The 18,662-nt window shown below is 38.3% G+C and overlaps 1 pseudogene; it reads left to right on the plus strand.

Moving 5' to 3' along the window:
- Positions 1-18,662, plus strand: part of LOC110660553 (pleiotropic drug resistance protein 1-like) — a 19,780-nt pseudogene extending 1,118 nt beyond the window's left edge.

The raw sequence follows: 18,662 nt of genomic DNA on the forward strand, positions 1-18,662 counted from the left end.
GTTTACCTTGCAGGTTTCTGGTAATGTGACTTACAATGGTCATGCATTGAATGAGTTCATTCCACAGAGAACAGCAGCCTATATCAGCCAATATGATCTCCATATAGGAGAAATGACAGTGAGAGAAACTTCTCCATATAGGAGAAATGACAGTGAGAGAAACTTTGGCATTTTCAGCCAGATGCCAAGGAGTTGGAACCCAACATGGTTAGATCACAGAACTAGATCTTTTCTTTTCTTCTTCAACACCATTTTCGTGATGTATTTGGGTGACCAGTACATAATATAAACACGACAAGTTGAAATTTTCGTGAATTGCAGAAATGTTAGTAGAGTTGTCAAGAAGAGAAAAAGCAGCAAATATTAAGCCTGATCCTGATCTTGATGTCTTTATGAAGGTGAGAGAAGTTACTAGTGAAAAATTTTGGTAGGAGAAACACCATAGACACCTTATTCTTATATTGACCAATTCTTTGTAATCATTCGCTTGAAGTGGTGTTTTTGTTTTTGGTCAATTAGAAGAGTTCTGTTAAGGAATATGTTGTTTTGACAACAATTAATTTCCATTTTCTTTCATCTTTCTTATCATAGGCAGCAGCAACAGAAGGTTAGGAGACCAGTGTGGTCACAGATTATGTTCTAAAGGTAGCTATCAACTTGGAGTATTCTAATATCATAAAAGATCTTTCAAAAGCCATGCATATGATATCCTATAAGTTGTTTTAATGTCTTTCTCTCTTATAACATTTCAGATATTAGGATTGGATATCTGCGCAGATACTCTAGTCGGAAATGAAATGATAAGGGGTATCTCTGGGGGACAAAGGAAGTGCGTTACAACAAGTAAATAATACTACGTCCATTAGACTACTCCTGGCATCAAAGAACTATTTTAGTTAGCATTTTCAATCATGCAAATGAAAATCTAAAACAATGCAAATATAGGTGAAATGCTGGTTGGACCTACAAAGGCATTGTTTATGGATGAGATTTCTACTGGCTTGGACAGCTCAACAACTTTCTCAATTGTTAACTCTCTAAGGCAGTCCATTACTGCTGTCATCTCCCTCCTTCAGCCAGCGCCAGAGACTTATAACCTCTTCGATGACATTATTCTGCTCTCAGATGGACAAATTGTCTATCAGCGTCCTCGGGAGCATGTGCTTGAGTTTTTTGAATATATGGGCTTCAAGTGTCTTGAAAGAAAAGGCATTGCTGATTTCTTGCAAGAGGTAAATAATTTATGGTTTTAATGTTAGATCTTCTATAAGTAGATCCTTACATGTGAAGTTGCATAACCTTTGTGAACAATGAATTCATTGCAGGTGACATCAAAGAAAGATCAGCAGCAGTATTGGGCACGTAAAGATTAGCCTTATAGGTTTGTCACAGTGAAGGAATTTGTTGAGGCATTTAAATCATATGAAGTGGGACAAAAAATTGCACAAGACCTTTCAACTCCATTTGATAAGAGCACGAACCACCCAGCTGCTTTGGCAACCAAACGCTATGGTGTTGGAAAGATGGAGTTGCTTAAAGCAAACTTCGCAAGAGAGTACTTGCTCATGAAAAGGAACTCTTTTGTGTTCATCTTCAAGCTTTCCCAAGTAATTATCAATGTAATTTGGATTATACTATTTTCTGTTTCCAAATTTTGCATGTGGGCTAATGATTTTTCTCACTTTTTTCTCTGTTACCAGCTTATAATAATGGCAACCATTGCTATGACGCTCTTTGATATGATTTCTGTAACACCCTAGGCAAATCCCACATCGACAAAACACGGGAGAGATGCTGGGTTTATAAGATGGTGGTTCGTAACCTCTAGTGACGCGTTTTAAAACCGTGAGGGCTTCGACCCAGAGTGGACAATATCACTAGTGGGCCGGGCCGTTACATTTGTGGTATCAGAGCCACTCCGCGTGCAACCTTGAGCGATGGTGAGGCAAACCTCAGCGAGGACGCTGAGTCCCATAAGGGGGGTGGATTGTAACACCCTAGGCAAATCCCACATCGACAAAACACGGGAGAGATGCTGGGTTTATAAGATGGTGGTTCGTAACCTCTAGTGACGCGTTTTAAAACCGTGAGGGCTTCGACCCAGAGAGGACAATATCGCTGGTGAGCCGGGCCGTTAAATGTGACGCCCCTTACCCGTTTATTGTATAGCCGAGCAAGAAGTGCCACATTCGGTGCCGGAGCACCCTATCTTGTCTTGTCATGTCTATTGTAAATTTTAATGTCATTTAAATCAGGTAATTTATGTGTAGAATTATATATATATCTTATTTCTGTGGAGACTCGGACAGATCCTCCTCTTCTCGGGGCAAATCGGAACCTCTGCCTCTATTCTCTGCTCTGAATCTGACCCTGATACCCCCTGGGTCTCTTACTCTCTATAGCAGCTGCATTGGACTGGCTAGGTCTGCACCCTCTTCTTGCGACTGTCCCTCCTGAACTGCTCATCATTTCTAACTCTCTATATTGGGGTCCTATATACTGGCTGGGGAGGTGGTGGCATAGCTCCGGTGACCTGACAGAACAATTGAGTCATTTGCTCTAGGAAGGCTTACTGTGTCCTTAATAAAGTACCCAGCGATGGTTCTGCTTTACTGCTACTGCGCCCCTGACTAGATGCAAGTGCAGGTGAAGGTGCTTGACTCTCTACCTCTTCCTCTATCGGTTTTGGAGACCTTTGCTCTGAAGGATCAGATGCCATCGATCCTATAAAACAGACAAAGAAACAGATCTGCATTAGTGTCACCTCGACTCTATCTAAAGGCCCATGCATGTGATGCAACTATTTCTTTCTATCTATCTAGGTCTAAGACCGCCTAAACCTCTGCTCTGATACCACAAATGTAACGGCCTGGCCCACTAGTGATATTGTCCGCTCTGGGTCGAAGCCCTCACGGTTTTAAAACGCGTCACTAGAGGTTACGAACCACCATCTTATAAACCCAACATCTCTCCCGTGTTTTGTCGATGTGGGATTTGCCTAGGGTGTTACAATCCACCCCCCTTATGGGACTCAGCGTCCTCGCTGAGGTTTGCCCCACCATCGCTCAAGGTTGCACGCAGAGTGGCTCTGATACCACAAATGTAATGGCCCGGCCCACTAGTGATATTGTCCGCTCTGGGCTGAAGCCCTCACGGTTTTAAAACGCGTCAATAGGGGTTAGGAACCTCCATCTTATAAATCCAACATCTCTCCCGTGTTTTGTCGATGTGGGATTTGCCTAGGGTGTTACAGTTTCTCCTTTAGTAGCTGATTCCACTAAGAAGAAAGACCAAAGGTTAAGCCAAGAAACTCCCTTGAACCTTCAACCCTTCACCTTGAAGATGGAGAACTGAAAAAAATAATTCACAAAAAAGGCAGCCAAGAACAAGACCAATTCACCTATGCTAATGAACAACCTTAAACATATAATAAAACTTAACAAATCAAGATAAGAATTTGCTAAGAAAAATGGAGAGAATTCTAAGAAGAACTTTGAAGCAAAACTCTAGCAATTTTGCTCAAAAAATTACCATCTGAATTCTGTCTCTAAAATGAAACAAAAGAAGGCAGAAAAATGGGTTGGGGTATTCTGCCTTTTCTGCCAAGACATTTCAACAACCATGGGACATGTTCAAGTCTTGGTTAATACACCAATCTCTCCTAAAAAAATATACAAAGTTCAAACATTAATAGAAAGGTTAGATTTGGCAGGCTACAAATGAGAGACAATCTGAAAAGAGATGTTTTGTCTTGAAACTAAAAGTAGTAACTTTACTTTTCTTATAAATGGTTGAAGCATGGCTGGAACTCTTGGACAAAGTTATGGCTTCCAATCTTTGCAAAATGTACAAAAGCATCTTCAAAAAGTTGGTGGAGATGGGCTGCCAATTGTGCTGCCACCTAGGCACTCCACTTGGACGCCACATCGGATGCCAACTAGGATGGACTTGCTAACGTGGCTGCCACATGTATGCCACCTTGGACAAATGCCACCTAGTCTCTTGGCTTCTCAAATATGCAAAGGAATGTAAAGCAAGGTTGGCTTCCCTCTTCCAAGTCCAAATCGAATACTTACAAGAGGTTGGACTTGGTGATGTGCTTATGCACCAAGCTTTGAAGCTTCTTAGCCATAGCTCTATTTATTAGCCCTTGGTGTGAAATTGGTGCAACAGGTTACTCATCATCCTCTCCCTCTTCGAAAGAATTCATCCACGAATTGTCATCATCTACATAGAAAGGAGCAAGATCAGTCATATTAAATGTAGCAGTTACACCATACTCACCTGGAAGGTTTATCTTGTATGCATTGTCATTAATTCTCTCTAGCACTTCAAAATGTCCATCACTCCTAGGCTGAAGTTTTGATTTCCTTTGTGTAGGAAACCTCTCTTTCCTCAAGTGAACCCATACAAGATCACCAAGTTGGAACACCATCTTCTTTCTCCCCTTGTTAGCTTAGGCTGCTCTCCTCTCATTCACTTTCTCCATTTGTTGCTTTGCTTTTTAATGCATTTGTTTCACCATTTCAGCTTTCCTTTTGCCATCTAAACTAGCAAGCTCATTAGTAAGCAAAGGCAACAAATCCAAAGGAGTTAGTGGGTTAAAACCATATACAAGTTCAAAGGGTGAATAACTAGTAGATGAATGCATAGACCTGTTGTATGCAAATTCTATGAATTGTATGCACTCCTCCCATGCTTTCAAGTCTTGTTTAATCATTGCACGTAGAAGAGTGCCCACGGTCCTATTGACAACTTCTGTTTGCCCATCCGTTTGTGGATGGCAAGTGGTGGATAAACAAAGTTTGGTTCCTAATTTTCCCCACAAGACTTTCTAAAAATGGCTTAGAAATTTCACATCCCTATCACTAACAATTGTTCTAGGAATGCCATGCAATCTAACTATCTCCCTAAAGAACAAAGAAGCAATGTAAGATGCATCGTCAGTCTTGTGACATGGTATGAAATGAGCCATCTTGGAAAAATGATCAACAATAACAAAAATACTATCATGGCCTTTCTTTGTCCTAGGTAAACCCAAATACCCAAGGTTTACTAGGAACACTCAATGGTATGTATAGACCATGCGGCCTTACTTTGGACTTTGCCTTCATGCAAGTCACACATCTAGCACACACTCTCTCTACATCCCTCTTCATGTGTGGCCAATAAAAATGTTCCTTTAAAATTTCTAAGGTCTTTGCAACCCCAAAATGTCCCATTAAACCACCAGTATGTGATTCTTTAACAAGCAACTCTCTAATTGAGCATTTAGGCACACATAATTTATTTTCCCTAAACAAGAAACCATTATGCCTATAGTATTTATCATGTGCAGCATGTTCACAAAAGGCAAACACTTTCCCAAAGTCATCATTATTAGTATACATTTCTTTCACATGTTCGAAGCCTAAAAGTCTAGCGTCAAGTATGGAAAGTAAAGTGTACCTTCTTGAAAGTGCATTAGCTACCACATTCTCTTTGCTTTGCTTGTATTAAATCACATATGGGAAACCTTCAATGAATTCACTCCACTTGGCATGGCGTTTGTTGAGCTTGTTCTACCCCTTTAAGTACTTGAGTGACTCATGGTCACTATGAATGACAAACTCCTTCGGCCACAAGTAGTGTTGCTAAGTCTCAAGTGCATGCACCAGAGCATACATCTCTTTGTCATAAGTAGAGTAGTTCAATGTAGCCCCACTTAGCTTCTCACTGAAGTAGGCAATCAGTCTCCTTTCCTACTTAAAAACAGCTCCAATACCCACTCCAGAGGCATCACATTCAATCTCAAAAGTTTTAGAAAAATCAGGTAAAGCAAGTAAAGGTGTAGAAGACAATTTCTCCTTAAGTGAATTAAATGCATGCTCTTGTTCTGCCCCCCACTTGAATCCCACATTCTTTTTTACAACTTCATTCAAGGGTGCGGCTATAGTACTAAAGTCCTTTACAAATCTCCTATAAAAACTAGCCAACCCATGGAAGCTCCTCACATCAATCACGGACTTAGTTGTAGGGCACTCTCTAATGGCTCTTACCTTGTCCTTATCAACCTCAATTCTGTTGCCACTCACCACAAATCCTAAGAAAATAACTTTGTCCATATAGAAAGTGCATTTCTTAAGATTGGCATATAAGTGCTCTTTTTTCAACACCTCAAAGACTTGTCTCAAATGCAGCAAATGGTCATGCATATTTTGGCTATATACTAGGATATTATCCAAATACACTACAATAAATTTCCTAAGAAAGCACGTAACACATGGTTTATAAGTCTTATAAATGTACTAGGTGCATTAGTCAAGCCAAATGGCATGACTAACCATTCATATAGTCCACATTGAGTCTTAAAGGCAGTTTTCCATTCATCTCCTAATTTCATGCGAATTTGGTGATAACCACTCTTTAAGTCAATTTTAGAAAATATGCATGCATCATACAACTCATCAAGTCTAGGTATGGGATGTTTATACTTTACAGTGATCTTGTTGATTGCTCTTCAATCCACACACATGAGCATGTTCCCATCTTTCTTAGGCACCAAAAGAATAGGTACGGTACATGGGCTCATGCTCTCCCTAACATGGCCTTTTGCTAGAAGCTCCTCCACTTGTCTTTGAAGTTCCTTAGCCTCTTTCGGATTGGTTTTATAGGCTGGCCTATTTGGGATTACAGCTCCAGGCACAAAATCTATTTGGTGCTCTATGCCTCTAATGGGTGGTAGCCCATTAGGTATTTCTTTAGGGAAGACATCCTCAAACTCCTGGGAATGGAAGGGTCAAGGTTAGAAACATTGGTGTAAGCTCCCTTACAAATTAGCTAAGCCATTGGCATACTAGAAAAATATGCAGTCCTCACATCCTTGGCTTTTGCTAGCAAACTGAATTTATTCTCTCCACTCTTCTCACAACTCTCCTTTGCCCTAAGCCCTTTCCTTTTGGTTTCACTCTTTTTGAATTTTCTCTCTTCTCTTTCTCTACCTCATTTTTTCCTCTCTTTCTTCTCTCTTTCTCTTTTTGCACTCTTAGCTCGGCCTCTCTTTGTTGTTGCTTATTCATGGCCTTTTTTATCCTTAATTGATCTTCCAAAGCTTGTGCGGGTGATAATGCTGCTAAAGTAACCCTTCATCCATCATGATCAAAGGAGTACCTATTCCTAAATCCATCATGCACTATCTTCCTATCATATTGCCATGGTCTCCCTAGCAAAATATGTCTAGCATGCATTGGCACCACATCACACAACACCTCATCCTTATACATTCCAATAGAAAAAGCCAACATCACTTGCTTGTTCACCTTAATTTCCCCACATTCATTCAGCCATTGCAACTTGTATGGTCTAGGATGCTTGATGGTGTGTAAGCCAAGCTTCCCAACCATGAGTGTGCTCGTAACATTCACATAACTACCACTATCTGCAATCATGCTACAAGTTTTACTATTCACCAAGCATCTAGTGTGGAAAATATTTTCCCTTTGTAGTGCATCTCCCTCTTCTTCCTTTGCTTGTGCACTTAGTGCACACCTAACCACCAGAATATTACCTACCACGACATGCTCTACATCACTAGCTTCCTCCAAAGGAGGCATACTCTCACTAGCATCATCATCATCAACATCAACATCATCATTGTAACACCCTCCCCGTAGCAACTCCGTACAGTCTACTATTCCGGTGACCGGTGTCGGTCCGGACAGCTAGAACGTCCGGAAAAATATTTAAACTAAAGCAAGGAACCATAATTAACTCAAATATTAATAAGAAAAATTTAAAAAAAATTTTAGAAATAAAATGCAACTAAGTGAAATGAGCCGTTGCCCAAGCGATGGATAACCAGAGGTAAGTTGCGGTTCTCGCAACGAGGAGCCCTAGACCCGGGAAAAAAATTCATAAAATAATTTTTGGTACTCCAGAGAAGGGTCATTGAGGTTCCTATGGTATTAGAATGCCAAGAAAATATTTAGAAAAATTTTTCAATCGGTACAGACAATTTTGACCCGTTAAGCCAAACGGAGGACATTTTGGTCATTTCGCCTTCAGAGGTGATTTTTGGCCGACTTGTCCAGTTAAGTAAATAATTAATATGGCATAAAATATGAATAAATATTACTAAAAATGAAATTGGAAATGAGTAGTGGATAAAAGAAAAGGAAAATAAAATAAAAAGCAATTTATGACATCTTGATGATGTCATTTAAAAGCCATAACCAATCACAATTAAGTAACCATTTGACTAATTAATAAAAGAGATAAATAAAGACCAAGGAAGACCAAAAACAAGCAGCCATCTTCTTCTTCAAAACGTGATCCTCTCCTCCATAACCCTCCATGGAAGTTTTCTTTAATTACTTCCATTTTCCCATGAATTTGCACTATAAAACCCTAAGTCCCTTCACTAAAAACTTGTCTCTACCTCTTGGGAAGTGTTTGGCAGCCTAGAAAAGGAAGGAAAGTGAAGTTTTAGCTTGGAGAAATCTGCCCTACAAGAGGTTAAAGTGAGGTTAGTGCACATATATACTTAAAACTCTTTAATCCCATGCTAGAGACTTGAAACAAGTATGAATTTGTAACTTAAATGAATAAAAGTTATGTGTATGTCCACCATGATTTTTGGCAGCCCTAAAGAAGGAACATGATTGAGTGTCTTGATGGACTTAGAGTGAACTAGAGATTATGTTTAAGGTGTATATATACATAAATAATGAATGGAAGTGCTTAATTAGGTGTATGTGTGAATCATAAGGGAAAACTAGGGTTTTGAGAAGTGAAAAATTGACTTGGCTTAGGAAATTGTTAGAGAACATCTTAATGGTCAATTAGTGATCATTTTAGGTAAGTTGACCACAATTTGGACTGAAAAATAGTATGGCAAAGTGAAGGTGTAGGCTGCCCTAGGACAGCAGCAGAGGGACTGAAATTTCAGTCCACTTGGACTGCCATAACTTGGGTTGTGTTGGTCCAATTGGTGTTTGGCCAATTGGACATGAAACTAGGCTTATAATGGCACATTTTTGCTGAAGAAACCATGCCCAAAAGACCAAAGCAAGAGGACCAAAACTTGGCCCCAATCCGGATACCCTGCAAACAGCCCCTGCAGAAATGACCAAAGTTCATTTGGCCATAACTCATTGTAGATATGGTCAATTGACCTGAAATTTTTACAGCAACAAGATAAGATATAGACAAACAACTTTCATGAAGGACACCAATCTAAATTATGCCATTAACCTAATCAAATCATTGAGCAAAGTGAAGTTTACTGTACTGAGATTTCCAAAATTTTCATTTGAGCAGTAATGTTTGGATGACTATAACTCTCTCTAGAAAACTCGGATTTAGGCTATTCTTGAACCGATGAAAACCTAAGGCATAGTAGAACATTTCATATGAAGAAAGTTAGGCCAAATTATGAACTTAACTTGATCAAATTACTGACCAAAGTTGGACCAAAATCTGCCAAAACCCAAAAGTGCAGCATGAATAGGCACGTGAACAAGAAACTTATTTTGGCCATAACTTGAGCTACAAAACTCCAAATGGAGTGATTCAAAAAAGGAAATTCAACTAGACAGAATAAGGAACAACTTTCATGTTTACCATTTCCTCAAATTCCCACTTTAAAATATACAAATGGAACAGTAAAGATGAAGCACCAAATCTGAAAATTTTATTCAATTAGCATTAAGCTTAGAAATGGTATTGGCAACCAATACCAACAAGTTTTAAATACAAAATGTGGTATGTTTGGGGTGTTAAAACCAATACACCTATTTTCTATCCAAAAGTCAACATTTTTGTTGACTAATGAGGTGAATAGTGACACCAAAACCAAAAATTGATAATTTTGCCAAAATGACCTAAGCTTTGAGAAAGTGACCAAAACTAACAAGTTTTGAATACAAAATGTGGTATGTTGGGAGTATTAAAACCAATGTACCTATTGTTTATGCAAAAGTCAACATTTTAGTTGACTAATGAAATGAATAGTGACATGAAAACTTGAAATTCAAAAATTGTGAAACTTTAAAATGCAAAATGCCCTAGTAGGCCTAATGTGATTGATTTGGATAGTTTGGCATGCTAATAGGGTATTGTTTTAACAGTACTGCGAAAGGAAAGGCTTTATGCCCGTATTCATGGCTTTTATGCCCGTATTCATGGCTTTTATGCCAATTATGTGATTTCATGGCTTTTTAGCCATACTGACTGCATACATGGTTGACGTTCTGTGTCCCATGGTATGACGGCCCGAGGCACCGCGGTGTCCAGTGCCAACGACCCGTTATCCAGTCCAGTCGTCCAGTATAGGTTACTTGGGCATGGAAAAGTATAACTGTGATTGAACTGATTATTAAAGAAAATACGAAAATTAAGTATCAGGAATGATTACAAAAATACAAAGAAGCTCAAGATCATGAAGAAAATAATTAACGAAATGCATGAAGAAGTTAATATCATAAAACATGATTAGCCCTCGACTAAACAATAAGTTAGTAATTATTCATTTCTTATGAACACAATAGCAAGGAAATTATTATTTTTATTTGCATATTATATTTTCTTGTATTATTTGCACTACTAAGCTTTATGCTTAGCGCGTCGCTTTTGCAACGCGTAGGTACTGAAGATTTGGACAGAGGGCCCAGTAGACCACAGATTGGGTAAGGCCGTTCACAGTCTGCATAGTGTCTGTGTCACCTCACTGTCTGCAGTGCATTGGTAGGACGCTAGATGTCATTTTGGTATTTTGTAATTGATTTTATTTTCTCATATGTATTTGAAACTTATGTAATGTATTTTGATATTCATGTAAATAATGAAAAGTGTGGTTGTAAATGGAAAAGTGAATGTTTATCTATGATATATGCATGGTATCATATGAGATGGATGAATGAGAACTGAGATTGAACATTGTTGAGAATTTGATAAATGGAGTTGAGATGATGGAAAATGAATATAGGAAGTGTTTTTCACAGGTTCCGAAGAACTGTTTTCTCCATTTTTAGCCGGTACTCTGCCGGATTTTCTATAAAATTTTCGGAACCTCAAATAAATTACAATTTCAATAAATGAATTATATTTCACAAGTTATATTCAAAACTACGATAAAAATGAATTAAGATAAAATAGAGTGCTCCGGCACACTGAGTGGCATAACTTGCTCGGCTACACTGTAGTCGGGTAAGGGGTGTCACAATCATCTTCTAATTCGATCTCCCCATTCGGCCTCATCACCATCACCCTCTTGTTAGGACATTGAGATGCATAATGTCCCTTCCCTAGGCACCTAAAACATTGGATATCCCTAGTTCTCCCACTAGAGGTATTTTGTCCCTTGCCTTTCTCAATCACACTAGGCTTTTCTCCACCCCTAGTCTCCTCTTTCTTTTCCTTAAAAACAGCCTTGGAATCACTAGTTTCACCCTTTTTCCAATTCGGTTTCCATGGAGCATTGTTGCCCAAATTCATACCTACACCCATTTTGAATGCTTTCTTCTTCTTTAGTTATTTTTCTATCTTGATTGCCATATTTAACATGTCATCAAGCTCTAAATAGTGTTGTAGCTCCACTATGTTGGCAATATCAAGATTCAGCCCCTTAAAGAACCTAGCCATAGTGGCTTCCCTATCCCCCTCTACATTGGCTCTTATCATAGCCATCTCCATCTCCTTAAAATATTCTTCTATACTTTTTTTTCCTTACACCAGCCCTTGCAAGCTTTGGTGCAACTCCCTATAATAATGTTGAGGTACAAATCTGTCCCTCATGATTTGCTTCATCTCATCCCAAGTTTCAACACCCCTCATCCCATTTCTCCTTCTTTTAGTGAGCAATTGATCCCACCAAACTATGGCATAATCTGTAAACTCAACTACAACTGTGCTTTACCTTCTTTTCTTCATTATAATTGTGACAATAAAAAATGACATTCACCTTTCTCTCCCACTCCAAATATGCATCCAGATTGGCTTTGCCTTGGAATGGTGGAATTTTCATTTTGATTCCACTAATGTTACCATCCACTCTCCCTCTCCCTCTTGCTTCCTCCATATTACCTCTTCTCAAGTTTCTTCCTCCACCTCTTCCACCCCTATTACCTCTCATCCCTCTCGGTATATGGTGGTCATCATGTGCAGCAGAGTGTTGGTCATCCTCTTCATCAGAATCATCATCATTTTCATCCTCCCAATCATCTATAGGTGGTGCATTGTTAACTCTAGATCTCTTAGCCCTATTCTGCCCCTCATTTGTGTTTTGTCTACCATTCCCACTATTCTGCTCAATTCTTTTAATTCGGTCAGCTAGGTTGCTCAATTGTCTATCAATTCTTTCCAAATGTTGAACAAGTGCTTGTTAGTAAAAAGGATTATCCATATTAAGTCCACTAGTTTGTTCTTGTGACATTTTTAATACATGCACAAAAAAGTTTGTAAAACAGAAAACAACCTCACAAAATCACTCAATTTTTGGTCACTCAAGTGTTTGTATTCAGTTTATAGGCTTTTACCCTCTTGGAGTTCTCGCCACTCGATGCCTTTTTCCACTCAAGCTTGCTTCCCAAGTTCTTGTTAGAACTAATGCAATTCCAGCAAGTTTAAATCCAGTTTTAATATTTGTTCAAGCACAAACTCAAGAAAAACATGTGGAATAAGTGTTTATTATGACACTTGAAGCAAGAAATGAAGACATCAAGCTTTAGAGTAATGAAGTGGAATAGGAGTCAAAATTAGCTTGCTATTCTTGCCTCTCCCCGAAAAAAGGCAAAGTTGGAATTTTGTAAAACTATTTTTAGGGCAGCAACAAGACACAATTTTAGTAGGGAAAATCAAGTGTAGAAGTTCCAAAAAGCACATTGAAGTTTTGGACTCCAAATTGGCCTAATAAGTGCTAAATTTGGTTTACCAAGTAAACGGTATAATTTTTACACCAAATTTGATTTCTAGGCTTAATTTCACCTACAAAATACCCCTATAAAGTTTTAGAATTTTCTGAATTGGTCTGGTTATACCTCCCCTAAAACAGCTACCAAATAGAAATGTTGAACTTGCAATATTCCAGCACTCATACACTTTAGCACCTTTTTTTTTTTTACCTTTTTTTTTTCTTCTTTCTTTTTGTTCTGTTTATATATATATATATATATATATATATATATATATCATGTAACCACACAACAGATACAGTCAACACATCCAACATTAAACACTTCAACAAACACACTTCACAAGCCACAAAGATGCAAATAACCAGGTTATGAAGAAAAGGTTTAAGGTAGAAAATAACACAAATGTCACAAACTAGGGAAATAAGGACAGATGCAAGAAAGACTCTATTATACCCTAAGATTAATAGTATTGAGTGTTAACTCACTACTAAGCCCTGAATATGTTCAGATTTTCTTAAAAACACCAGAAAACACAAGGCGTTGAAGAACCTTCAAGGCTGAAACACAAGGAAGATAAAAGAAGGAGAAAGGATAAAAAAAAAAGAGCACAACAAAATGGATGATCAACCGATTTTGAAGAGAGCCTAAGCTCTGATATCAAATGATACAGTTTCTCCCCTTAGTAGCTGATTCCACTAAGAAGAAAGACCAAAAGATAGTCTTCAAAACAAACCAAGAAACTCCATTGAACCTTCAACCTTTCACCTTGAAGATGGAGAACTGAAAAAAAATAATTCACAATAAAGGCAGCCAAGAATAAGACCAATTCACCTATGCTGATGAACAACCTTGAACATATAATAAAACTTAACAAATCAAGACAAGAATTTGCTAAGAAAAATGGAGAGAGTTCTAAGAAGAACTTTGAAGTAAAGCTCCAGCAATTTTGCTCAAAAAATCATCATCTGAATTTTGTCTCTAAAATGAAACAAAAGAAGGTAGAAATAAGGGTTGGGGTATTCTGCCAAGACATTTCAACAACCATGGGACATGTGCAAGTCTTGGTTAATACACCAATCTCTCCTAAAAAAGATACAAAATTCAAACATTAATAGAAAGATTAGATTTGGCAGGCTACAAATGAGAGAAAATCTGAAAGAGATGTTTTGTCTTGAAGCTGAAAGTAGTAACTTTGCTTTTCCTATAAATGGTTGAAGCATGGTTAGAGCTCTTGGACAAAGTTATGGCTTCCAAAATGGACAAAAGCATCTTCAAAAGGTTGGTGGAGATGAACTGCCAATTGTGCTGCCACCTAAGCACTCCACCTGGACGCCATATCGGATGCCAACTAGGAGGGACTTGCTGACGTAGCTGACACATGTATGCCACCTTGGACGGATGCCACCTGGTCTTTTGGCTCTTTAAATATGCAATGGAATGTACAGCAAGGTTGGCTTCCCTCTTCCAAGTCCAAAATGAATACTTGCAAGAGGTTGGACTTGGTGATGTGCTTATGCACCAAGTCTTGAAGCTTCTTAGCCATAGCTCTAGTTATTGGCCCTTGGTGTGGAATTGATGCAACCGGTTCCTCATCACTCTTCTTTATGACTGAGATGAAAAAGGAAGATCTTGATGATGGAGGAGTTTATATAAGTGCTTTGTTCTTCACTCTAATCACGATCATGTTTAATGGTATGGCAGAGCTGTCCATGACCGTTGTAAAGCTCCCTGTATTCTACAAGCAAAGGAACATCTTATTCTTTCCTCCATGGGCATATTCTATTCCCTCATGGATCCTTAAAATTCCTATCACATTTTTGGAAGTTGGTGTTTGGGTGTTCCTCACTTACTACGTTATTGGATTTGATCCTAATGTTGGAAGGTGAGGGAAAAAAAATAACTTGATATCCTGTAGTCTTTTCTCTGATATGATTTGGTTGATGTAATAATGTGATGTTTTTTCTGCAGGCTGTTTAAGCAGTACTTGCTGCTCATACTGGTGAACCAGATGGCCTTTTCTCTTTTCCGATTTATTGCTTCAGTTGGAAGGAAAATGATTGTTGCTAACACATTTGGTTCATTTGCACTTCTTACAATTTTTGCATTGGGTGGCTTTGTCCCGTCACGAGGTATAATTTGTACACAACTGTGCTTTATAGGTTAAATCTTTCTTACATCATACCTGAAATACATTTTGACTTTTTCCTTATGCAACAGAGAACATAAAGAAATGGTGGATATGGGTTACTGGGTATCACCACTGATGTATGGGCAGAATTCAATTCTTGCTAATGAGTTTTTTGGGCATAGTTGGAGTCATGTAATTTTCTTGAGCTTGCGATATCGATGTTTTTGCATTTGCATCTCCATAACCAACTGATACCTGAACTTACTTTCTAAACTACAGGTTCCAACAAACTCAAACTCAATAGAATCCCTAAGAGTTCAAATTCTGAAAAATGGCGAGTATTTCGCACATGCATATTGGTATTGGTTAGGAGTTGGGGCATCAGCAGGATATATATTCCTCTTCAACTTCCTTTACACTGTTGCTCTCACTTTCCTTGACCGTGAGTATCATGACTATCTCAATCTCATGATTTATGATAATAGGAGCTCTTGTTAATATTTTGCGATTAATGTATGGTAGCATTTGACAAGCCTCAGGCTGTTATTTCTGATGAGCTTGAAGAAAGCAACAACACTAAAGGAGCCATTCAGTTGTCACAACTTGAAAGCAGTCATAGAAACAACATAGGTAATAGACTTGTTGATAATGGGCGGATCAGCTCAAATCATTTCTTTATGCTCCTATTAGTTACCAGTCTAACAAGTTCAATTTACATGCAGAGAGTGAGACAAGCGAAAATAATGAGTCAAGCCATAACAAGAAAAAAGGAATGGTTCTTCTATTTGAACCACATTCCATCACTTTTGATAATGTTATATACTCTGTGGACATGCCCCAGGTATCAAAAGTTAAGAAAATAGAACAATATCTTCTTTCTTTGAAATATCATAAAAACATAACAGATCTTGTTAAATTGAACTTTGTAGGAAATGAAAAATCAAGGAGTTGTTGAAGATAAATTGGTGCTTTTGAAGGGTGTGAGTGGTGCTTTCAGGCCAGGTGTTCTCACAGCTTTAATTGGTGTTAGTGGTGCTGATAAAACCACTTTGATGGATGTGCTGGCTGGTAGAAAAACTGGTGGATATATTGAGGGGAACATCACAATTTCTGGGTATCCAAAGAAACAAGAAACCTTTGCTAGAATTTCAGGATACTGTGAGCATAATAACATCCACTCTCCACGTGTTACTGTCTACGAATCCTTGGTGTACTCAGCTTGGCTTCGTCTGCCTCCTGAAGTCGACTCTGAAACCAGAAAAGTAAGGATCTACATTAGCAGGCTGCTTTAAAGCGACCTATTTGTCTTTCTGAGAATGCTAGCGAGGATGATTTCATTATCTTGAATGCATCTTATGTGTCCATAATCCATTAAATGGAATTATGGAAGAACATTAAGTTAGCTACACGCAATTAACTTGTTGAAAAATTTTGATGCAGATGTTTGTTGATGAAGTCAAGGAGCTTGTGGAACTGAATCCATTAAGGCAAGCGCCAGTGGGGTTGGCTGGTGACAATGGCTTGTCTACTGAGCAGTGCAAGCGGCTAACCATTGCAGTCGAGTTGGTGGCAAACCCCTCTATAATATTCATGGATGAGCCAACTTCAGGTTTAGATGCAAGTGCTGCTGCAATTGTGATGAGGACAGTTAGGAACACTGTGGACACAAGAAGTACTGTTGTGTGCACCATCCGTCAGCCAAGCATTGACATATTTGAAGCTTTTGATGAGGTAATAAATGTTTAGATCATAAGAATTAATGCTTTTTTTTGGACTTTTCCGAATATAAACTTGATGTATTCATTATGGCATGTAGTTATTCCTGATGAAGAGAGGAGTAGAGATATATGTCGGGCCATTCTTGCCATCTGATTAAATATTTTGAGGTATCATTGACGATATGGACGAATAAAACAGGACTTTTGATGCATGTATTTATAACCTTTATTCATATTACACTTATTCTAACTCAATTATCATTCTTTTTATCTAGGCAATTGAAGGAGTCAGTAAAATTATAGATGGTTATAATCAATCCAGCAAATCGGATGTTGGAAGTTACCAGTTCTGCACAAGAGTCAACTTTAGGGGTTAATTTTGCAGACATTTACAGGAATTCAGATCTTTACAAGTACCATTTTTTCCTTATAAACCGAAAGTTAAACTGAGAATTCTTCTACCATTGTGCCAATATGTTCTGACAATAGATATATAATAGCAGTTGTTTAAAGAATATAGAGTTTAGTTTTTCCTAAATTTGTTGTTGACGTGTGGCATTTGATTCAGGAGAAACAAGGCAATGATACAGGAATTAAGCAAGCCTGCTCCTGGTACAAAGGAACTCTATTTCCCTGCACAATACTCGCAGCCCTTTTTAACCCAATGTATGGCTTGTTTATGGAAGCATTCTTGGTCATACTGGCGGAATCCACCGTACACCGCCGTAAGATTTTGGTTCACTAACTTTATTGCCTTGATGTTCGGGACAATTTTCTGGGACCTTGTCTCCAGAAGGTAAGCCACGTAGGAGTTCATAAACAATCTAAAAGTTTAAGTTCCAATGGTTTTTTTTTCTATTTTGGTTCTCCCTTCTTTTCTTATTCCCATGTTTTAAACTACAGGGAAAAGGAAGGAGATCTTTCCAACGCATTGGGTTCAATGTACGCAGCTGTTCTTTTCCTTGGGTTGCAAAATGCAACATCTGTGCAGCTAGTTGTTACTGTTGAAAGAACTGTCTTTTATAGAGAGAAAGCTGCTAGAATGTATTTTGCAATGCCCTATGCCTATGCACAGGTAACAACTAATAAAACATTATCTGCCAATCAGTGCATAGAATGTTGTGTATGTACTCTTACCTTGATTCATTTTTTCTTGTAGGCCTTGATTTAGATTCCATATGTTTTTGCTAAGGCTGGAGTCTACAGTGTTATAACATATTTAATGATTGGGTTTGAATGGACTGCTGCCAAGTTCTTCTGGTATCTATTCTTCTTGTACTTCACCTATTATGGAATGATGACTGTCGCTGTGACGCCAAACCACCATATTGCGTCCATAGTATCCTCAGCATTCTATTCAGTGTGGAATCTATTTTCAGGATTTATCATTCCAAGAACTATAAGTCTCTTCTGCAACCTGTAGTTCTTGCCAATGCTTGGTTTTTTACACGTATAATCATCCTATAAACTAACTTTACTCTTCATTTCTTTACCTGTTAAACTACATAAAATGCCTGTGTGGTGGAGATGGTACTACTGGGGATGTCCGATAACATGGACCTTGTATGGATTCCTCGTGTCAGAGTTTGCCGATGTAAAGACAAGGCTAGAGACTACTGGTCAAACAGTGGAGGAATATGTGAATGACTACTATGGTATTAAGCATGATTTCCTTGGAGTAGCTGCAGGCATTGTAGTTGGAATCACTTTACTGTTTGCATTTGCTTTTGCCATTTCCATCAAGGCCTTCAATTTCCAGAAGCGATAGAAATTTGCTTTACTTTGCTCTTCTTTAACATAGCTTATTATAAGGTTTTGCAGTCAAACAAAGTGAGCAAGTATTGAAGAAAAAACTTGTCCGAGTTCTTGTATATTTTCTAACCAATTCATATTTAAATATCCCGCAGTGGTTACATACATGTAGAA

Source organism: Hevea brasiliensis, chromosome 6 (genome assembly GCF_030052815.1).
Source record: "Hevea brasiliensis isolate MT/VB/25A 57/8 chromosome 6, ASM3005281v1, whole genome shotgun sequence".
NCBI lineage: Eukaryota > Viridiplantae > Streptophyta > Magnoliopsida > Malpighiales > Euphorbiaceae > Hevea > Hevea brasiliensis.